Raw genomic sequence first — 20,926 nt, 5'->3', positions numbered from 1 at the left:
GCACGGAGCTGAACGTGAGCGCGATCTACTGAAACGGCAAAAGTACTGTTCGCTGGTTTCCGGGATCTCCGTACACTCATGCCCTGGAGAAGGTGGGAAGGCTCCCAAACGAATGATTGGGAGTCTTAGCAGAACTCCGGCGATGGCACGCTAGAATTTTTTTTTTGTCACGAGCGAAGATCTGTAAAGTGGTTCACGGAGCAAGAGCACTCAAAGGAAATTTTTCGTTGGAAAAATATAGTGTGTGAACAATTTTCAGCAGCGCCCTCGTCTGTGCGCCTTGTCCGGAGTAGGGATCCGTTTTTGAATTGCTCGCAAGGACTTGAGCGGTAGATTGCATACGATTTCGGGAACTTGCGCAAATCTTTTGAGCCAGTTCGATTTTGTGTTGTTTGTAGAACCGCGGACGTTTTGCTTATACGCTATTTCGACGGGAATTCCGGCGCAGAATGAAATGGGTCTTGAAGACAGCGCTGTTATTAGTTCTGGTCATAGATATACGCTATTTTAGTTTTTCAAGCGCCTCAGATTCATCGAGTTCAGGTATGGCTGTAATGATTGGGTTGTCTGGCGATTGCATACCTCGGGTTACGAAGAACATCTTTTTTGTTTTCTATTCAATGGAAGCGAAGGCCGCGCCACTTCCTGTTCGGTTTCAGAAGTATTTGAGGTACAATAGTGTTCCGCCCGTGAAGTTTTTCCTTCTCGTGCATAACTGTGCTACACGCTTAATTACTAACCCTTTAATTCGTGCCCCGCCGAGGTGACGCAGTAGTTAGGGCTCTCGACTACTGTTCCCAAGGATGCGGGATCGAATTTCGGCCTCGGCGGCCGCTTTTCGATGGAGGCGAAAAGCAAAGCGCCCGTGTGCTGGGCGATGTCAGTGCACGTTAAAGAACCCCAGGTGGTCGGAATTTCAGGAGTCTTCCACTACGGCGTCTCTCATAGCCTGAGTCGCTTTGGGACGTTAAACCCCCAAAACCAACCAACCAACCTTTAATTCGTGTCTATTATCTCACACATACTCATCAGCATATAGTTCTATAAGCTGCCACATTGGTGACCACCTGACATATATAGAAAGCCCCGCATTAATTAACCAAACCGTATACGAACATGCTTGCATATGGCCTAGGAGCAGTGCTCCTGAATAAGGATTAAAGGTTCCCGGAAGGTTCGATTTCCACCTCATGCTTCCTCCTATTGCAAAGGAGAACCACGCTGTCAACTCCGCCGTGTCACGTGATCTCATGACGTCATACAAACGGCCACCCGATCAGTGCCCCGCCATGTCACCTGCCAACTATACCCAGGCAGCATAAAGCATTTGCCCAATATTGGTACTACGCTGGCAATCACCGGCCCAACATAGGACCAAGGCATTGCCAATAGAGTACCAACATTGCACTGCCTGGGGAAAGGGGTCTTCAATGCTTCCGCGTTAAAGGTTGACGTAACACCTTGTAGCGGCCATAACTACATAGAACACGGAAATATTTATTGGGCAGCATGATAGCTCGGACTTCCTCGCCCCCCCCCCCCCCCCCCCTTCGTGGATGAAACACACCGCATTGTTCACGCCGTTACTAGAACGAAGTCGATTGCTTCATTAGCATCAATCTGCGAACACTTTCTCTTCACTAATTGCTGCTCGTGTGCATATCTGCATTCATTAGCTGGTTGGTGCATTCGCCAAGCAACCACTTGCCAGTTGAAACATTTATAGACTCGCCCAACGAAGAGAACTTGGGAAACCGTAATTTGCGTGCCTCCAGTTTACTTGTGGGATAGATTAACAGGGTGGTGGCAGATGCCAACATGTTCTTCTCGCGCTTTTTATTTATCATGTTTGCGATTTTTGAGCACATGAGAGGGAGAAGATGGGCAGGTAAGGTTGTACGAAAGTGGTATATGTATGGGTATACATACACATGTCGATATGCGCTTCAAGATATGTGTATTCCAGTGTATGCTGGTTTCCTTCATATACGTGTCGGCAAAAGTTCCGGACAATTTTTACAATGTCTCGTTGGCAGGTTGGTGTTAACAGCTTCCGTCACTTATATTTGCGCATTAACTCGTCAGTTGTCCTGCATGGACATCGGCTTTCGCGGTCGCCAACACGTGGTCTACATAACACGTGTATTACAGGCGAAGAAACGTAAACATGTCGACTCAGGAAGCTCGTAAAGGCAAAAAAAAAAACGGATACGAGGGAAAAGAATCACCAGTGTGTCACGCTCCGTTCCCTGTGAGAGCAGCGCCTGGGAAAGGGGAAGAAGAGATCGTTGAGTGTTCCCTCCCTGAGCCTTGTTTGCGCTTCACAGATCTGCTGCTCTTGATTTCCTTTTCCCCTAGTTTCGACCCGCGGACACGACGGGTGCATGCTTGCTTGCGAGGATATTGTGCGCAATTATTTATCGGGCCCGCGGGAGGGCTTACTTTTCAGTCCCCATCTCCCCATTTTCCTCATTTCCTTTCGTCCACTTCTCGTAAGGCCTTTCCTCTCTATATAGCTGTTTTTCTCGCTTTCTTTTTTCTCTCGTTCGTCCCTTTTCGTCTTATTCCGCGAAACCAGGGGAAAAAAGGAAGAGGCAAGAAAGCGATGCAAGGATGCGCCCGAAATGGGTCCGGAGTCTTCGCGAAAGGAATGAAGGCTTCGTAATGAAGATGATATTTCATGTGTCACCGCCTCAAGAGGGAGTTCACGGATGGGGAGGAATTTGGAAAGGGGAGTTATGGGGAATTTTGCGGAAAGCGGCGGCTGGTAGGGATATGGGGCGGTGGTCCTCACTTATGCTACGCAAGCCTTCAAGAGTATTGAGTATTTATTCGTGTTGTGTTTGTGTGCGTGTGCATCCGTGTGTCTGTGTTGCATTACACCTATCAACATTATTGTTCGGACATGTGCACGGGCACATTATGTAGCGCTTATACATATGGCCTACCATGCTGGAACGTACTTGCGTCCAACGGCATCGTTTCACTGACGGCATTCCTTTTCTTACTCCATGAGCGTAAAGCACCTAGCGGGTCGGGAATGCCCGAAATTCGGGAGGAAGGTGCACCTTGGGCACGTCGGTTGCTTCACGTTGGCGCAGTTTTAGGTTATCCTGTTTATTTCCTCGTATCCTGTTTTAACTCTGACTAGCGGGCAGTGAGTGCGCATACTCAGAATAGGCGAAAAAAACAAAGAGATAGATTGTTCATGGACATCATGATTTTTATTCTTATAGTGGTATTATCCGCTCGTTAATGGTTTATGGGGTGTAACGTCCCTATAACCACAATAAGCATGATAATAACTATGTAATTTGCCTGCCTAACATTCTAAGGCTACGGTCATCTAGGAGAATTTGTTTTTGATAAACAAATGTGAATACAAAATTTTGTTAATCTTTGTGTGGCCCGACATGGTGGCTCAGTGGTTTTGGCGCTCGTCGACTGACTGAGCCATGGCAACGGGTTAGGAATCCGACCGCGGCTGTCTCGTTTCGAGAGAGGCGAAGCACACATTCACGTGGGTTCTGTAGGATAGCAGGAAAGCAGCTCTCCACTACGGCGTCCGTCACAGCCAGGAGACCCTATGGGGTGTAAAAACTCACATACCATGCCATACCTACCATACCATACCCTACGATACCGTACGATACCATACCATGCCGCGCCGTGCCTTAGCGTATCGTACCACGACATCCCATGCCGTAGTATTACCATCTACTGTATGAATTGTGTCATGTCATTGGTTCCATAACATGGCATACCATACCATGCTTCGCCACGCCTTAGCGTACCGTACCATGCCATACCATACCATGCCGTACCGTTACCATCTACCGTATCAATCGTACGTGGTTAATGGTGCCATACCATACCATGCCACGGCACGACTTAGCGTATCGTACCACGCCATACCATGCCATATTACCATCTACCGTATGAATTGTACCATGCCATTGCATGGTGCCATAGCATGACATACCATGCCACGCCATGCCTTAGCGTATTGTACCATGCCATACCATACCATGCCGTACTTTACCATCTACCGTATCAATCGTACCATGTCAATAGTGCCATACCATGCTGTACCGTTACCATCTATCGTATGAATTGTACCATGTCATTGATGCCATAGCATAGCATACTATGCCACGCCATGCCTTAGCGCACTGTACCATGCCGTACCGTTCAGGCCGTATCATATCATGCCATACCATGCATGCCGTTCCGTTACCGTCTACCGTATCAATCGTACCATATCAATCACGCCATAGCGTACCGTACCATACTACACTGAACTACACCATGCGGTGGTGGTGGTGGTGGTAGCGGTTATTTTATTTATATACAAAAAAAAGGAAAAGATGTTTGCCAGCCCCGGTATCTGCTATCTGGTATCTGAAGCACCTGAACTGGGGCGGTGGAAATAAAGGGATAGTGAGGGAGGGGTAGAGCAAATCAAAGAGGTGAGCGATAGGGAGAAAGGAAAGGGTAGGTAAAAATAAAAAATAAATATATACACTATAGAACAATATACAGTAGTTTGCTTGAGGCCCGCCCGCAAATGTCTTAAGTCACTGAGCACTCGGAAAATCGGGCGAGCCTTTGCAATAGCTCTGCGTCCATGTAAGTGTTTAAGACGCCCGGAGGTGCACGTTGCATATTATACCGTACACTGTAAAAAATTTTTGTTCAAAAGTACAGAAATTTTCTGGCAGCTGTCCTACAAGAAATGTTCTCTTCTGCTATGTTTTCTGTTTTTAATTTTTTTTTTCTGTCATTTTACAGTTTTTCGGTTTACAATTGATAGAACATTCATATAAATTGGCAGAAATTTTCTGTTGTACGGCGTTTTTTGTTTTTTTGTTTTTTCATTTTTCTGTTGCAGTGAAAAGTATGATCCAAATATATCTTTTCTTTTACTCGTCTTTCATTTCACGTTTTCTGTCTGTAACAACAACAAAATTGCGTTGACCGCCAATTTCTTTTGTGAACACCATTTCTAAGGCAAAATCCTTGCCAACTCCATCTCAGAAATGGCAATACTCGATGGCACCCATAAATTTCGACGCGCAACAGTCGTTGCAGAGCTACCGAAAAAAACCAAGTGAAAAATGTCTAACAGGTACCACTGTAGCAGGGAGCCAACCAACAACGGACCTCAATGTGGCGCCACTATTTATATTCTTTCGAATCGAAATTGTTACGCACCCTTTCGTCGGACAGCGCCTTCGGAGTTGACATAACATTTCACTTTCCATTCAGCATTAACCTACTATTCAAGTAAAAATGAGTTTGCGGTAGAAAATAGAACAGCCGACAAAAATATATCGAATCGTTTGCCTTGCGATGGAGGTTTCGGCTGGAAAACAGAAAATTGCCGTTGTTTTTTTTTTCGGGAACGTATTTTGGTAAATGAAGTACAACAGATATTCTGTGTACGGAGACAGAAATTATCTTTAAAAATACTTGAAATTTCACACACAATTTTTACAGTGTACTGTACATTATTATTTGTGAAACACTCTAGTTTTATAAAAAACTGTGCAACGGAATGGGAAGCTTGAACAGTTTTCTTGAGCGAACTAAACGAGGATAAATCAGTGCTACTCCCTGATGGGGCTGGGACAGGTAGGTCACCGCCGCTTGCGGCGGGGGCTAGCCTGCCACTGAATGTTTATCTGTTGTAGGCCGTCATTGCACTCGCCACCGCTTAGGTGGCGGACGACGGCTGTTGTTGCGGCGCGCGTCTTTCTTTCCCTCTTCCTTTTCTTTCTTCTCTGTTTCCTCTTCTCTCTGCACAGCGGAGGTGGCTCAGGCCCGTGCATTTTCTCTTCCTTCTTCCTGCAGCCCAAATCCTCACTTTTCCATTACCTGTGGGAATGTCCTTCTCCCCAGGCAGTGCCCCCCATCCCCCATCCCACATTTTCTTCCTGGGAGGCTGCTTTGTGGACAGCTCAACCCGCCGGTCAGAAATGGCTGGTAGATCGGGCTCTATGTGAAGCAAAAGCCCGTGGACTCCTGGACTAGTAGGGGACCACCCTGGAAGACTTTTTTTTTTTTTTTATTAATAAATAAAGTTGTTTCCATCCATCCAACAACAACCTTTCTTAGGCCCTATACAGATGCTGTATCTTGCTCGCAGTAAAAACTTGATTTCGTGTCGCTCTCTGTCCATTTGTGAGCTTGGAAACTGAACTTAAGAAATCTCCCCCCACCACTCGATTCGAACGCATCACTTCATTTCCTAAAGGGACGGGATGCCATCGTTTCATAAGAGAATGAAGGTTAGCGCAGAGTTGGGAACCCGCGCCTCAAAATCAGTGTCGACACGCGCATTTTTCTTGTGAAATAGGCTGGCGATGGCGCCACCCGTATAACTGATAAAGTCTCCGTTTTTGTGACAGCTGTTTCTGTGTGATTATAATGTCGTACATATATCCCCGCCGCGGCGGTTTTTAGTGCACGCTTTAAAAAAAAAAAAAAAAAGAAAAAAAAAGAAAAAAGAAAAAAAAAACAGGTGGTCGAAATTTCGAAAGCCCTCCACTACGGCATATTTCGTAGCCTGAGTAGTTTAGAAACTTGAAACCCTACTAAACAAACCAAATTAAACCAAAATACGTTACCTAGGGTACCGCAGTATATCATCATCACCATCAGCCTGACGATACCGACTGCAGGGCGAAGACCTCTCCCATATTTCTCCAATTAACCCTGTCCTGTGCTAGCTGCATCAGCTTGACCCTTGTGAACTTGTAACCTCATCCGCCCACATAACTTTCTGCCGCCCCCTGCTACGCTTTCCTTCCCTTGGAATCCAGTTTGTTACCCTAAGCGACCATCGGTTATCCTCTCTCCGCACTACATGCCCTGCCCATGCCCATTTCTTCTTCTTGATTTCCACTAGAATGTCAGTAACCCGAGTTATTTCTCTGACCCCCTCTGCACGCTTCCTATCTCTTAATGTTACCCCTACCAGTTTTCATTCCATAGCCCTCTGCATTGTCCTCAACTGAAGTACAACCCTCTTCGTTAGCTTCTACATAGTAAGTATATATATAGTGTATAGTATATATAGTGAGACCAATTTCCATTTGCCTTTAGCGTCCTTCTAACAGTCTGTAGTCTGGACCGCAGGAATGTCGAGGGCCACATAATGACTAAAAAACCAAGTGATGCGACTTTTTATGCCGTAGAGCAGCGTTCCGTCGCCGAAGGCCCCTTTTAAACGAAGTGCGTCCGAGCCACCGTGGTCCGAGCTACCCTTTTATCTCTCGGGGCGGCGAGGAGGAAGAGGAGGGGCGCGTCCCCATTCAGTCGATTCAACGCGCCCTGTCGTCTTCGGGACTTTCCGGTGATTTAGTGTCGCGTCGCGCTTTGTGTCCCGTGCCGGGCGCCTTAGTTTCAAGTGGCTCTCGCTCATGAGTCTCTTCTTCCGGACCCCTTTGGTCCGCGCCGCGTCGTCTTGTGTGTAAACAATGCGGGGCATTATGAGTAGAGTTTTGTGCAGGCCTTATTTTCTCTCGACGAAATGACCGCAAGCGTTAGAAGCGAACGGATGATAAAGGAAATTGCAGGTTGTTAACTCGAGTAGACGGCGGCTTGTTTTTACAGTTACCCCAGCGGTGTTGTATTATTACGAGAAGTAAGCCATCCTTGAAGCGCTTTATGCTGCGCTGTTTATATTGTTTGTGGGTACAAAGCTTAATTTCCTTGCGGGCGTTGTTTTGTTGTTTCTGTAGCTCCTTTACTTCCGTTGCCAGACGCTGTTTTGCTCCCTTTCATTGTCTACACCGAGTGCTTTATTTGTTATTTTTTCGAAATGTTTTGCAGAGCTGAAAACAAAGATAGGTATGAAGAACATACTTGCATGCGCGCACGCACGCACGCACGCACGCACGCACGCACGCACGCACGCATGCAAAAAGTTCTGCACGTTAAAAGGTGCGCTGTGGTCGCACGTCCGTAATAAATCCATGCAGAAAAAAACTACAGAACTGTGTCAAAAATACGACAAAATATTCTGTAGTTCTGTCGTAAACGCCAGAATTTTCTGTAGTCTCGTAGTACTTTCCTATAGGTCTGCAGTTTTTTCTGTCGCGCTTTTCTGCAGTCTGTAGTACTTTTCCGTCGCAACTACAGAAGTTTATATTGTCACAACAGGTTCACTGTCAAAACCCGCACACAAATTCTGTTATGACAACAAAAAATCTGTAGTTTTTTTCGACTGGGATACACTTCATTCATCTGACACCTTGTCGGACGATATGAATCTCAATAGACTTAATACACAAAACACCGTGGTCATCTGCTGTCAACGACCCTATGCGTCTTGCCCCATAGCCAATATTTTTAAAAACATTATTGCCCACATTGCGTCGTTATATTCACACATTACAGTGGCAACGCACGTACTGTTTGCATGATGACTGAAGGACGTAGTCAATCAGTGATCAGAGTCATTACAAAAGAAATCGGGTCCAGTGAATGTACCGAAATTTTCCCGAGTTCTAACATTGCACGTAGCTTCCCGGGCGCTGGCGCCATCCAGCCGCCGCGTCGCGTTCACTGATTACGGGCGCCACCGCCATGAGCGCTGCGGTCGCTTGATAGATGGCCCGGCAGTTGGCGGAGACGGCGACTCCTGGCGGTGGCGCCGCGCGCGCCAACCACTTTTGCGGCTTCCGCTCTCCACAGTGATTGTGGGCGGGACGTCCGAAACTCTTGTTGTTCGTCGCGTTTTCATTTCCTCTCTCGGTCCACTCATATCTCAGGCTGTGGGCCATTTACAACTGGAACGCGGGCTGTTTGTAGTTCTTGTTTGCGGCGTCATGCGTTTTGTCGTGTTTTGTGCATCCTGCATGGACGCCCTGCTGGGTCACTGCTGTGGAAATAAAGGCTTTGTCCCGAGATTCCTTTGCGTGCTCTTGATTTTGGATGATTTCTTAATGTTATGTTGTATGTCTTTCGGCCATTTTCTTTTGAACACCAGCGTTCATTTGTGTGCTTTCGGCTGACATGTACAAAACAATGTGCTGAACATGAGGGAGCGTTCTTGTCTATGTCTGGATTGTTATCCGCGGAGCATTCCTGGATGCTCGTTGCTGTAGCTAACTCAGTTAAGAACGTATTAGATGTATAGAAAGGTTTGGTTTGGTTTGTGGGGTTTAACGTCCCAAAGCGGCTCAGGCTCTGAGAGACGCCGTAGTGGAGGACTCCGGAAATTTCGACCACCTGGGGTTCTTTAACGTGCACTGACATCGCACAGCACACGGGCACCTTGCTTTTCGTCTCCATCGAAAAGCGAGGATTATCTAAGGACACTTAAGTTCGTTTTTCAAAACAACGAGTTCTCCACTCTTTTTCCACAATTCTGAACGCTAACTTCATATGTGCTTTCGAATTACGCCGAATACAATGAACACGAATTCTTTTTGTCATATTTATAACGTTGTTTATTGCCTCAGGGCGTAAACGGTGTTGATGAGGCAGAAACGAAGCGGGGGGGGGGGGGGGGGGGGGTAAATAATTGAAAAAAAAAAAGACGTTGGTTAATCTAATGAAATCCAGGAGAGAACGATGATTTGGCCCCTGCGTGCAGGCAACATATGAGGACGGGTTGTTCGGTAAGAGACCCCCTGAAGCCTGGTGCCCAATTCTCGTTGGCTTCAACGCCGGGAAAATCCACAAGTGTTGAATATCTGCGTCAGTATATTGGGAGTGCCAGATAGGACATCGTGACCGGGGATATAAATTCATCATCCGCATCAACTCTCGTCGGTGCGCAAGACCGTCCGAAAGCAAAAGCCCGCGGGCATGTGCACGGGCACGCTGAAATTTTAACGTGAGGCCGCTTTACTAATAAACAATAAAATTAGGGTACGAAGATTACTTATACTGCATGATTAGCATACACTTGTAAGATACCGCTTTGCGTGAATGATCACGAGGTACACTCATAAGTCCGGCCCTCTTGTTCCCAGACCTCAAAAGCGTGCGCACCATATCCCTACTGAAAAAATTGTATGAGGCAATAACCTCACATTTTCTCGCACAATCTCACTCAATTCACATAAAAAGTCACATACAAGTCGCATATAATTGCATAATGTATCATAATTTCTTGTAAATTATCATAAATAATGTACAATATTTTATGATAATTATGTGCATCGTATTAGAGTCTATGCGATTAGATGAGATTTTATGAGGTCATTGCCTCGTATAACTTGGTTTTTTCAGTAGGTATGGCCTGGTCGGTAGCGTGTCCACCTCCGGACCCTGGGTCGTGCTTTTTAATTCCGCCTGAACTTAAACGTTTTCACAATATTTTATTAGCGAAATTATTTTTCTGGCGAAGTTAAATAATTTGGGACTGGCAGCGAGTCTTAGTTCGCATTACATATTGTGTTTTGATCACTTTAGTTCAACACGTGACGTCATGCTTCACTTGACCATCGGAGGGGGTTTGAAATTTCCTGAGGTCTTGTGACTGTGGCGTCACGACCTTGCCGACCAATCGGGATTTTCGCGACGCGATTCCGGGCAATCGAATGGACATTTAACGCATGGTTTTCCGCTGAACGCCTCAGAGCGTTTACTTTAAAAAGGTCGTGTCGTTTGACTGGAGGCGCCGACTCGCCGGCGTGCTGCAGATCACACTAAGCGGCGGCAGATTTGAAACAGCTTAAGTTGCCATTGGTTACCTTCTTTGAAATATACAACGCTGTCGCATTGCCAACGTGTGTTGGTAACTGGGTGTTTTCGTAGCACATCGTGTCGAGCAGCGGATTGAGCAAGCGCATCTCCTTATATCTGCAGTCGTTTCAGGCAATAATAATTGGCAGTTTTCTTTTCACGGAAGTCTGCGTCCGTTAAACTTCAGCTGATGGCTACGTGATACAACTTAACTTTCTCATATATATTCGGCGATGTCACCGTATACACACGAGAAACAAGTTGTATGAATGAGATAATGCATTTTTTTTTTTAAATTCGTGTAGGGATCGAAAGACGCAAGCACTCAGTCTTTCATGGACGAAGCGTATACATATATAGTTCCACGTCGAGCGCTTGTCATATCAGCATTTCATGTTTTCCTTTCCGTCCTTCCTTCCCCCCCCCCTTTTTTTTTTCGCTCGTATGAAAACGAATTATTCGTTTGCGCTCATGGCCTCTGCGCTTCAACTGTTTTCGTGACTGAAACGCAATAGCGCCCTCGACGGCCCCGGTGATTGCAACTGTTTCTGCTGCTCTGCCGTTGATTTGGCCTTCTTTTTTCTTTTACACTTCCGTCTCGGAGGCTTCATCTAGTCTTTGGCTCCCCCGGTCTATACTCTGTGTGCGCCTTAAGCTGTCTTTGACAGTTCTAGGTCTTACTGCTCTCTCGGATCCGGTAGTTTCGCGTTTACATTCCGCAAATTCCTTCCTGCGTCTGGCAAGCGTTCTCTGTCCTCCCTTTTTTTATGCTCTTTTTTCTTCGATACTAATCCGCTTCGTTTTAATGCCAGTAGTTATTCATTTTGACTCCTTTAGCTTTTTGTAGTTTTGTGATTTCACTTAGGTGGATTACATTAATGCTTTGAAGTTTTCTTCTTCCCATCCCTATCTGTCGCATTTTTCCCCTGCCTTCAGATACGCAGTCGATTGCCCTAATTCCCCATTTTTTTCCCTTCAGCGCTCCTACTGCCGAAACGACCTCGTCCCTGTTTTCAGCTCTGGGCGCTAACTCGTGAAGCGTCCCGATTTTTCCATTTACCTCCCCGTGCTCTGCTTGCAAACTGCTCGAAGCGGCGCTGTGTGTCCCGAATTCCCCTTCCTCCTTAGCGCTGTGTGAGCTGCTCTCTATTGCTCTCTTTTTTTTTCCTTCCGTTTCTTCGGTTACGTCTCCGAAAGTTCTTAGGTCTGTCTATATAGGTTCGGATGCCCTGGAGCGCTGCTAAGTACCGGTCGTAAATTGGAAAAACCTGCCACCATCTGTCTCCTTTCCTGCTTTAAAGCTCGCCTTCTAGCAGCGTAGCAGTAGCTTGAAAGCCTTACGGCAGAATTATTCGTGTATATGTAGCTCTGAAGCTTATGTTCTGTTTGATTATTGTTTCCGATGGCGTTGTACTAAGTCTCCAATTCAGCTATACATATGTGTGTGTGCTCGGTTACCGCATCGATTCTTACGGTAATTTTCTTTTTCCTTCCGCAGCAACAGCCGGGTGCTTTTACAAGTGGTGGAGCCAGCGCGGATTCTGTGGTGAGTAGTGGCCATTTCTTGTGCGTATAGCGCTGATATTTTGCTGCTCCGAGGCTTCTGCGTATCGCTTTAGGAAGAGGTCTGCGCGGGGTCTCTGTTCTGTAACGAATAGAGTTCGACGTCTTTCGCAGTCCGCATATTAGAGACTGCGATGCCGCGTATAGCGCTCTGAAGCAGAGAAAGCGCAGCGTTCATCGTGCATTATTTAATGTGTGTGTGTGTGTGTGTGTGTGTGTGTGTGTGTGTGTGTGTGTGTGTGTGTGTGTGTGTGTGTGTGTGTGTGTGTGTGTGTGTGTGTGTGTGTGTGTGTGTGTGTGTGTGTGTGTGTGTGTGTGTGTGTGTGTGTGTGTGTGTGTGTGTGTGTGTGTGTGTGTGTGTGTGTGTGTGTGTGTGTGTTGTAAATAAACTACAGTACAAGGGTCCCTATAGATAGTTGGAACTGGAAGGTAGCCGCATATTTTCGCTAATTATGCCCTATTCGCAAAAGGCAGGGGTGCGGGCTGCGAACGTTACTTCTAATTAACCGGAAGTTCGACTTAAGCGAGTTGGAACTAACGAGAGTTCGCTGTGCGTGCAATATCTCTTTGCCGTGGCGCAGCTGGGAGGACGGCAGCTTGTTACTTCATGCCCGGCACCTCTTTTGATGGTGGGTGTAAAACTTGGGAGTACCAGGTATAAAGATATCGTAGGGCGTGTAGAAGAACTACCCGATATTCGTTAAAAGCCTGACGCAACACTCAGAACTAGAAGCAAATAGAGAGAGAAGAGACTGGCTCGTTCTTAGTCTGTGTGTTGCGTTTTTTGGGCTGGCTTTTTATGATGAATCAGTATACCAACTCTCTCAGCCGTAAGCCTTGCTTTCTCATTGACTCACGTATAGGAGTGCTATGGCTGGTCTTTTAAAGAGATCATTTTTCGATAGCCTCCCGTAGAGCCACGTTGGCAGCTTCCTTTTTTGTGGCCTCCGCTCTGAGCGGTTTGCTTTTACAATGCGTTCGACCGCCTGACTCGCCTTATCGGAATAGACGGCGAAGTTTTCCTGCACCTTATATGCTGTCGAATCCTTCCACTACTTTCGTTTCGGCTTCTGTAAGCTTACGGTTAAAAAAAAAATCGCACGAGTTGAAAACACCCAGTCCCTCGAAGCGGCATCCGGAAAACCGTGGCTAAGGAATGAGCCAAATGTGCCTTTGTTGGATTGTCTTGGGCCCCGCCGGGGTGGTGCAGTGGCAAGACGCCGGACTACTGTCCGGAGTTCCCGGGTACGAACCCGACCATGGCGGCTGCGTTTCGATGGAGGCGAAACGAAGTGGCGTCCGTGTGTTGTGCGATGTCAGCGCACGTTAAAGATCCCCAGGTGGTCGAAATTACGCCGTAGCCCTCCACTACAGCTCCACTTTCTTTCTTTCCACTTTCACTCCCACTTCTTCCTTCCCTTATGGCGCGGGTCAGGTGTCCACATAGCAAGTGTGACAGATACTGCACCTTTCCCTTCCTGTGAATTATTATTATTATTATTATTATTATTATTATTATTATTATTATTATTATTATTATTATTATTATTATTATTATTATTATTATTATTATTATTTGATTGTCTTGGATCAATGTGATGTCCATCTGCGGCGTGCTAGGGGAGAACACTGGCGCAGAAGCCGCGATTCTGTGTGTACGGTTTATGAAAAGTGATTACAGTTGGAAACAACAAAGTGCAGCACCTTTCTAAATACAAATTCCCGCGCGTGCATCGTGGTATCACTTCATCGCGATGCTTCGCGAGGCGACTACCCTACAGTACAGCGTTCTTTGGAAAGCTGAACGGTCGTTCAACAGAACTGCGTTTCTATCTGTCCGGGTAGCAGCCAGGCGTATATTAGCTCTCCAGGTGCAGCCGCATTTTTTTTAACTGATTTATATATAGGAAGGGAAAGGCACGGTAACTGTCTCACTTGTTTTCTGTGGACACCGCAACCGCGCCGTAAGGGAAGGGAGGAAGATGGGAGTGATTTGGTGTTTCCGAAGAACTCTCAAGATGTAAATTGGTTTATTTATGAACACCTGAACCGCGCCTGAAGAGCAGGGAGGAATGGGGGGAGGGGGGGGGGTTGTTGAAAGCAAGAAAGAAATTAAGGAAGAGAGAAAGAAAGTAAAGAAAGGAAGAAAAATAAAGAGGTGCCGTAGTGGAAAGCTGCGGAATTATTTCGACTACCTGGAGATCTTTAACGTGCACTGACATCGCACAGCACACGGACGCCTCTTGGTTTAGCCTCCATCGAAAGGCGGCCGCCGTGGTCGGTTTGAACTGAGCCACCCGCGACGGGTCAAGGCTACCTGTCCTGCGCAGTCATCTCGTTCTATGTCGCGGGTGCGATGCCAGTCTTTGAACCGTCGCCTGGCCACTTTCATTTTCTAAACGTTTTTTTAATCAGTCGCTGCGCTGCCATTGTTTGCTTTGTGCCGCGGTGCGGAGGTGTCTTCCTGGAGGCTTCAGCCCGATGAAAGACAGCCTCGTTTCACGGGCCGTTGATGATCTAAGGAAATCGTTAGGAGGGCAAGAGCCAAGACCATCACTCTTCCTTCTCGCTCACCTTTGACGCGTCTTCTGCTGCAAACCGTCCTCTTCTGCGTAATCAGACTTTCCCGAATTTCGTTATCGTTTTCCTTCGCTCGCGACACTTAATTCCGATCGGCGTCAACCGTCTTTATCTTTTCTTTACAGTCTCAGGCACTTACCGACAGCTTCTAGCTCCCACCTTGCTTTTGAAAAAAAAAAAAAAAAAATCTTGAGAGAGGACGGGTTCTCGGAGGTCGTTACGCGTGGGCCGCTGAGTGCCCGTATAGCGAAATCACCCCTCCGTTTTTGCTCATTCGCCCCCACCTGTTTGCACCTGCTCTGAGCGCATTAATATGATGTTGTTCTTTTCTCGGCAGTTCATTTTTCCCCGTTGCACTTGCTCGTCGATTTTGCTAGTGTCCCTTATTCGCCAAACATCAGTCTATCCCTATTTACCTTCCTTGTTCCACGCGCCCTAATTTCCCCTCTTTGTGCCGCGCCTCTAGTTTTTTCGGGATCCTCTCTTTCCTCAGAACCGACCCGGCCTTTTCAGTTCAAGTGTTCGTTTTTTTTTCCCCTACTGTTATGGCTGATTTTACCTGCTTCCCGGAACAGTGCCGCATATATCTTCCCAGTGCACCTGCTTATAAATAGCTCATTTCCCATCCGTCCTTTTTTTCGTGTGGTCATTCTGCCCCAGTCTCTCTTCAGCCTGCGCTTCTTGTTCTCCTCTTCGGGATTGCGCTCAGAGTGCCGCGCGTGTTTCCCTGCCTCCCGGATTTACAAGGGAACTCGCGGGATGGCCTGTCAATCCTGACTGACACTTTAGGGACACACTCCCGTTGCCCGCGAAGGCCGGGTTTTAGCCGCGACGCCGTGCGTGCGTATATATTTTACTTTTTAGCCGACCGCGAGTGCTGGCAGGTTTGGTCGCAGATCCTCACCCTACTTCCCGAGCTGGAGAGGAATGGCCTCCCGACGACCCTTTTAAAGAGGGCGGTCCATTGCGACACACTTCCCGGGACTGTCAGCCCCGGGCGTGGGGATCCGTTGTTGGTGCGTTTTCTCATTTTCTTTTTTTTTTTCCCCTTTTATTCTCTTCCTTTTAGTTGCGGCATCCCTTAAGTCCCGCCTATGGGCACAAACCGTTTTATTACTGGCATGCAGATGCGGGCTTCTTGCGACTCTCCTTTCGCCTCCCGTCTCTGCGCTGACCAGGGAAAGAAAGAATCGATGCCGGAGGCCGGCGCTTGCCCAATTTTGCAGAGCCTGCAAGCAGCGCGAAATAGCTGACCTAGTCTTAGCTTTCCATTGTATAAAACGTTTTATTTTTTGTTTCCTTTTGTTTTTCTCTGTTCCGTTTGCCGTCGAGAAATAAACGTGGAAAGTATGGATTTGCACGCGGCTTGCAACTACGAATTCTTCACTTGTACAAAAAGATCGGATTAGGAGCGGGGATGGAGAACGGAGGGAGTAGGGCTTTGTTATGATAACGAGATATAGTCAGCAATGTGCATTATGGCGTTTAAAGTAACAAACCTGTTCACGATCTGTCAGAGGCGCCGCGCCGTTGGTTTCCGGAGTAACTTTCGCCTCCCCGGTTCTTTAGTGGGCGCTCACACATCGCACCAGAAAGCGGTCATCTTTGCGTTTCATCTTCATCGAAGCAAGTCCATCGCGGCCGCTAGTTGATTCTGTGTCCGGGGAGCGAGCACTATGAGCCACTGTGGTGCACGTGCTTTTTCTCGGAGGAGGCGGTAGGGTATCTATTAAAAAACAATTGATACCGATCAGTGCGATTGACGTGGAGGTGAATGCGTTCGCATATGCGGGCTTCAGTTTCCTGGATGCTTTCTGTTTACGAACTGAGTTCATCCACACAAGAGACAATTTAACGGGAGGTTCTCCAGGAGAACTTCTTTTCTTTTTGTTATTATTAATGCCAGGTGAATGAAAATTGTACCAATTATAGAACTTGATTGGCTATTTCAAATTTTGTTATAGTTATAGGATATCTCGGTGCTTTTCTGCCCTAATTCCATGCACAAGTTAAAAGCAGTTATCTTTTTGCAGCTGCTGGACATGGCAGTAAGCATGCATACGGAGCAGGGCAGAATGTTTTATTTTTTCTTGTCCCTAGCTCACCGCTGTGTGCAACTGGTTAAATTAATGTCGCTCCCTTAACATCACAATTTTGAGGCAACTTCATAGCTAGTGTACCGTTTCAGTGGACGTTGCCTTTACAGCTGGTGCAGATTTTAGTGACTAGGGTTTCTTGGACTGGTGAGATATAAATCTATCATTAATTGAATTAAAGCGTGCATATATAAGCATATATTAACGAATATGTCTGCTCAATTTTGTCTTGTGTGACTGAAATCAGGGGAAAAACGCTATATACACAAAGACCATATTTAGCTCATATACGGGTTACAAGAATTCGAGAAAAAAAATATGAATAAACATTTAAAATCGTCCATCGAGAGCGCTCAGTTTGGGCTAAGAAAAATGTGTTCTTTTAGCTTTTACTTCTTGGATGGCATTCTAATCGGCGAACGGTGAACTCGTGCAGATTTCAGTCACGAATTTTGCGACGTCGGCACTGTTTATTATTTTTTTTTTCCTGAGAGAAATTTCGTTGCCGCAGAGTATTGTTGCACGTTCGAGCTTCGTAAAGCACAGTTCCACCCATGTCGTGATGACTGTGGCGCTTCATACGAGTACAGGGCGGAGTTTTACAAACTCCAAGTTGCCCGTCGAACACTATTAACGTGATAGCGCTAACGATGTCCAGCGTTAAGGATGGTCCTAATTTGCCAACGGGAACACTTGCCACGACGAGTGCAGCGCTTACACATGCGGACCTCGTTTCCACGGATGTACTATATCACTTCCGACAAGAAGGTTGGAGATGGAAGTTTATAATGCAAGCGCGCAGTTAGGTACCGTGCCTCTGCTGCTTCTCGCGGGGCAATTGCCGTCTTCGTGCTTGATTGAGACTGGCCGTGAAGTAAGCGTTGAAAGTGTACTTTGTTGGCAGTTCGAGCCACTTCTGTATTTTGGCTAGTGAGGGGTTCTGTATTTTGGCTAGTGAGGGGTAGGCGAGGAGGTGAAGATAAGCCAAACGTTTCATAATTATGATTTATGCATGCTCTGTTTAAAATGTTGCACGTCTTTTCTCATTATTTGCCTTTTTTCCTGTGAAATAGAGCTTTTATAAAGTCGCTTTTGTAGCATTTATCCCTTGTGATACATTGCCGGTGAAGCTTTTTGTACATTTATATATGTATATCCGTATTGTGTATATATGGAACGTGAAGTCCTGGTAGGCTTTCTGTTTATTTCTCTTTTTAGGCTTTCTGTTATTTTGCCCATAGCGAAGTTTTTAGTTTATTCGTTCATTCATCCGCTAATGACCACCTGCGGTAATTCAGGTTCGCGTCACATTTTTGTACATTTATATATGTATATCCGTATTGTGTATAGGGAACGTGAAGTCCTGGTAGGCTTTCTGTTTAGTTCTCTTTTTAGGCTTTCTGTTATTTTGCCCATAGCGAAGTTTTTAGTTTATTCGTTCATTCAGTCCGCTAATGACCACCGGCGGTAATTCAGGTTCGCGTCACTTGGTTACTGTTGTTGTTGTGGTTGTAGAAAAAAGGAAAAGAAAATGTACGGGCCTGCTACTGGCTTTGTAGCTGAGCCACCTCCGCTGCCTCGTGCAGACAGAAGAGAAAATAGAGAAGAAAGAAAAAGAAGAATGAAAGACGCACGCCGCAACAGCCGTCATCCACCACCACCGAAGCGGTGGCGGGTGCAATGACGGCCTACAACAGATAAAAGTTCGGTGGCTGGCTAGCCCCCACCGCAAGCGGCGGTGGCCTACCTGTCCCAGCCCCATCAGATGGAAGCACTTTGAGTGTTCTTAGGGTAAACTGTTGCAGTTGACCTCGTTTACCTTAACACACATTTGTTGAATTCTGTCGCTAGAGAAGCTTGATGAGTGTTAGTGAATTACGCATGGCAGGAAATTGTCACTGCACGATAATGAATTATTCAGAAATGAGAGTTGATGTCTGTGTAATTCCTTCACCTAAGCGATAGTATAGTGATCTATGGAATGCTATATAGATAATCAATATAGATAATATTGAATGCTATATGCCACATGAACGTTAGTGCTCGTTCGTGATTTTTTTTAGCTAGCTTCTGTTTGAGCACGAAAAGTCGCACCAGCGTCATAAAACTTGTTTTTGCTCTAAAGGCTCACTTCCTGTTCAATGGTACATGGCCAAGCATAGAGTCACGTGTCCCACAGGCATACTGCTTTCTTCCCATTGACTGGTTGCCGAAGGCTTATTGAACAACATTACTGGGGTCACCAACGTTCAAGGGGCAGTTCTTAATGCTAATGCATTGCTCGCGGGACTTCAGTTTTCCCGCTCCCGTTTACGGACACTTCTGCGTGTGATTGGCTTCCGTAACTAAAACGTACCATCATTTTATTCTGCCTCAAGCCTACTTCGGGGTGCTCGCTCCCCTCCGTGGTTCAGGGCCCCGTGCATTCCTGCGTGAAATATCTCTTTTCGGGAAAACACGTCCCGAAAGAAAGAGCGCCTGAAGAGGCTATCCCTAAAGCGTTCCCCATTTTGTGTTTCCCGGGAAGACATCTTCCAGCAGCGGCCGGGGCGATCATCAGTCAATGGTTCTCGTGGTTGTCTCCGGGGCATTTTTCACGGCAGACCCGGGGGCGCGCGTCTACGCTTCAGACCCTTTGCCTGTAGGGAAAGCCTCTCCGAAAATCTCCTTACCCGCCTCCTTTGTTCGGAAGTCCCGTTTTTGGGAATGCAAGTTTTGTTTCCCCTGGGCTCTCGAAAAGGAAGCGCCAGAGGCGAGTAAAAGACGCGCAAGGCCCCGCTAGCTTCGACCTTTGACCTTTCGCTTTGAAACTTACTTTCCTCTTGACGCCAGACGCGCCCCCTTTTCTGCCGATTATCGCCGCTTGTCTTTTAGTTCTGAAGGTGAGCTAGACTTCCTCGTTTGCTTACTTACCGTGGAGTTGAATGGCTTCTTTTGATTAGCTTTTCCTTCTTTCCCCAGTGGCCGGGTTCGCAGAGGCTCAGAGGCGCCAAGATAAGCGCTCTTCCGGTGCTGGCGCCTCCTTTTCTCCGGAGATTTCCCTTTTTCGTCTCCTCGTTTCTACGGTGCTGGAAAGTGCAGCTCCAACTCTTGCCTTTTCGTAACCAGTCTCCGTAATGTGATCAGCATCGCTCATGCGCGACTAGTAAGACTGAAATCTAGGCGAATTGGTATGCGTTCATACTGGGGAACAGCGCAACAAAAGCGGGACAGGAACATGGCGCACGCTACCGCGCCTATGATTAGCGCCGGTGTCCGTCCAGTCTCAAATAAACAGAGTATTATTTTTACAAAGATAGCAGTGTCTGAGAATTCGCCGGCCCTCGTTGCTCTCATGCCATTGCAGGGTCACGGCATCGTGCCTGGTTTAGGAGCATGCTGTCACTCAGTCGCTCGACACCACTGCAGGTGAGACAGGTCTAAAGCAGTTCGGTGCTCCGTTTAACAAGCAGGTTGCAGCCCTACAAAATGTAAGAACGACATGTGTCATTGAGGATCGGAACTTTTGGATCATACCAGGGGTGAAGTGGCGGTAAAAAACTTTGATACCAGGGGTGAAACTCCGCTTCAAAAAGTGACTAGCTTTTGTATGCATTTTTAGGATACTTGCGAATTGTCGCACCATCTAGAAGCGGTCAATCAAAGCTTTTTGATGTATTGTCGCCATGGCCTTTTGAAAATCACTTTTTTTTTCTTTCTTCTTTTTTTTTCCTCAATTAACTCTGCTGCTCTTATATCTAAGAATGTTTGCGACTGCAAGTCTTCGACTAATCTTATTTTCCATGCTGGTTGCGCATTTATCAGCAATCTGAAAGTTTGCAACTTAGGTGCAGTTTCCTTTGATGGCCGCAGGCGCCGCCGCTATTCGTATACACCCCAATTTTGACCAATCAAAACTGCCGTTTTTTTGATACATGGTCCCTATAAGACACGCCCGTCGGCCGCAGCGTGAGAATGTGATATGAGCACGACCTTGTTTAGCGCAT

At 46.7% G+C, this 20,926-nt stretch overlaps 1 protein-coding gene across 2 annotated transcripts in view; it reads left to right on the top strand.

Moving 5' to 3' along the window:
* The window catches only part of disp (RND transporter family member dispatched), a 269,223-nt gene that overhangs the window by 122,979 nt on the left and 125,318 nt on the right, over window positions 1-20,926 (top strand). For both annotated transcript variants that reach the window (XM_084584500.1, XM_084584499.1), the window contains exon 2: window positions 12,200-12,247. The gene's annotated coding sequence lies outside the window, so the exon portion shown is untranslated. The remainder of the gene's footprint in view (window positions 1-12,199; window positions 12,248-20,926) is intronic.

The sequence above is a fragment of the Amblyomma maculatum genome, chromosome 11 (genome assembly GCF_055883805.1).
Source record: "Amblyomma maculatum isolate TAMU_Amacu chromosome 11, ASM5588380v1, whole genome shotgun sequence".
NCBI lineage: Eukaryota > Metazoa > Arthropoda > Arachnida > Ixodida > Ixodidae > Amblyomma > Amblyomma maculatum.
The sequence above is the reverse complement of the archived record's forward strand: the minus strand, read 5'-3'. Positions and strand labels throughout refer to the sequence as shown.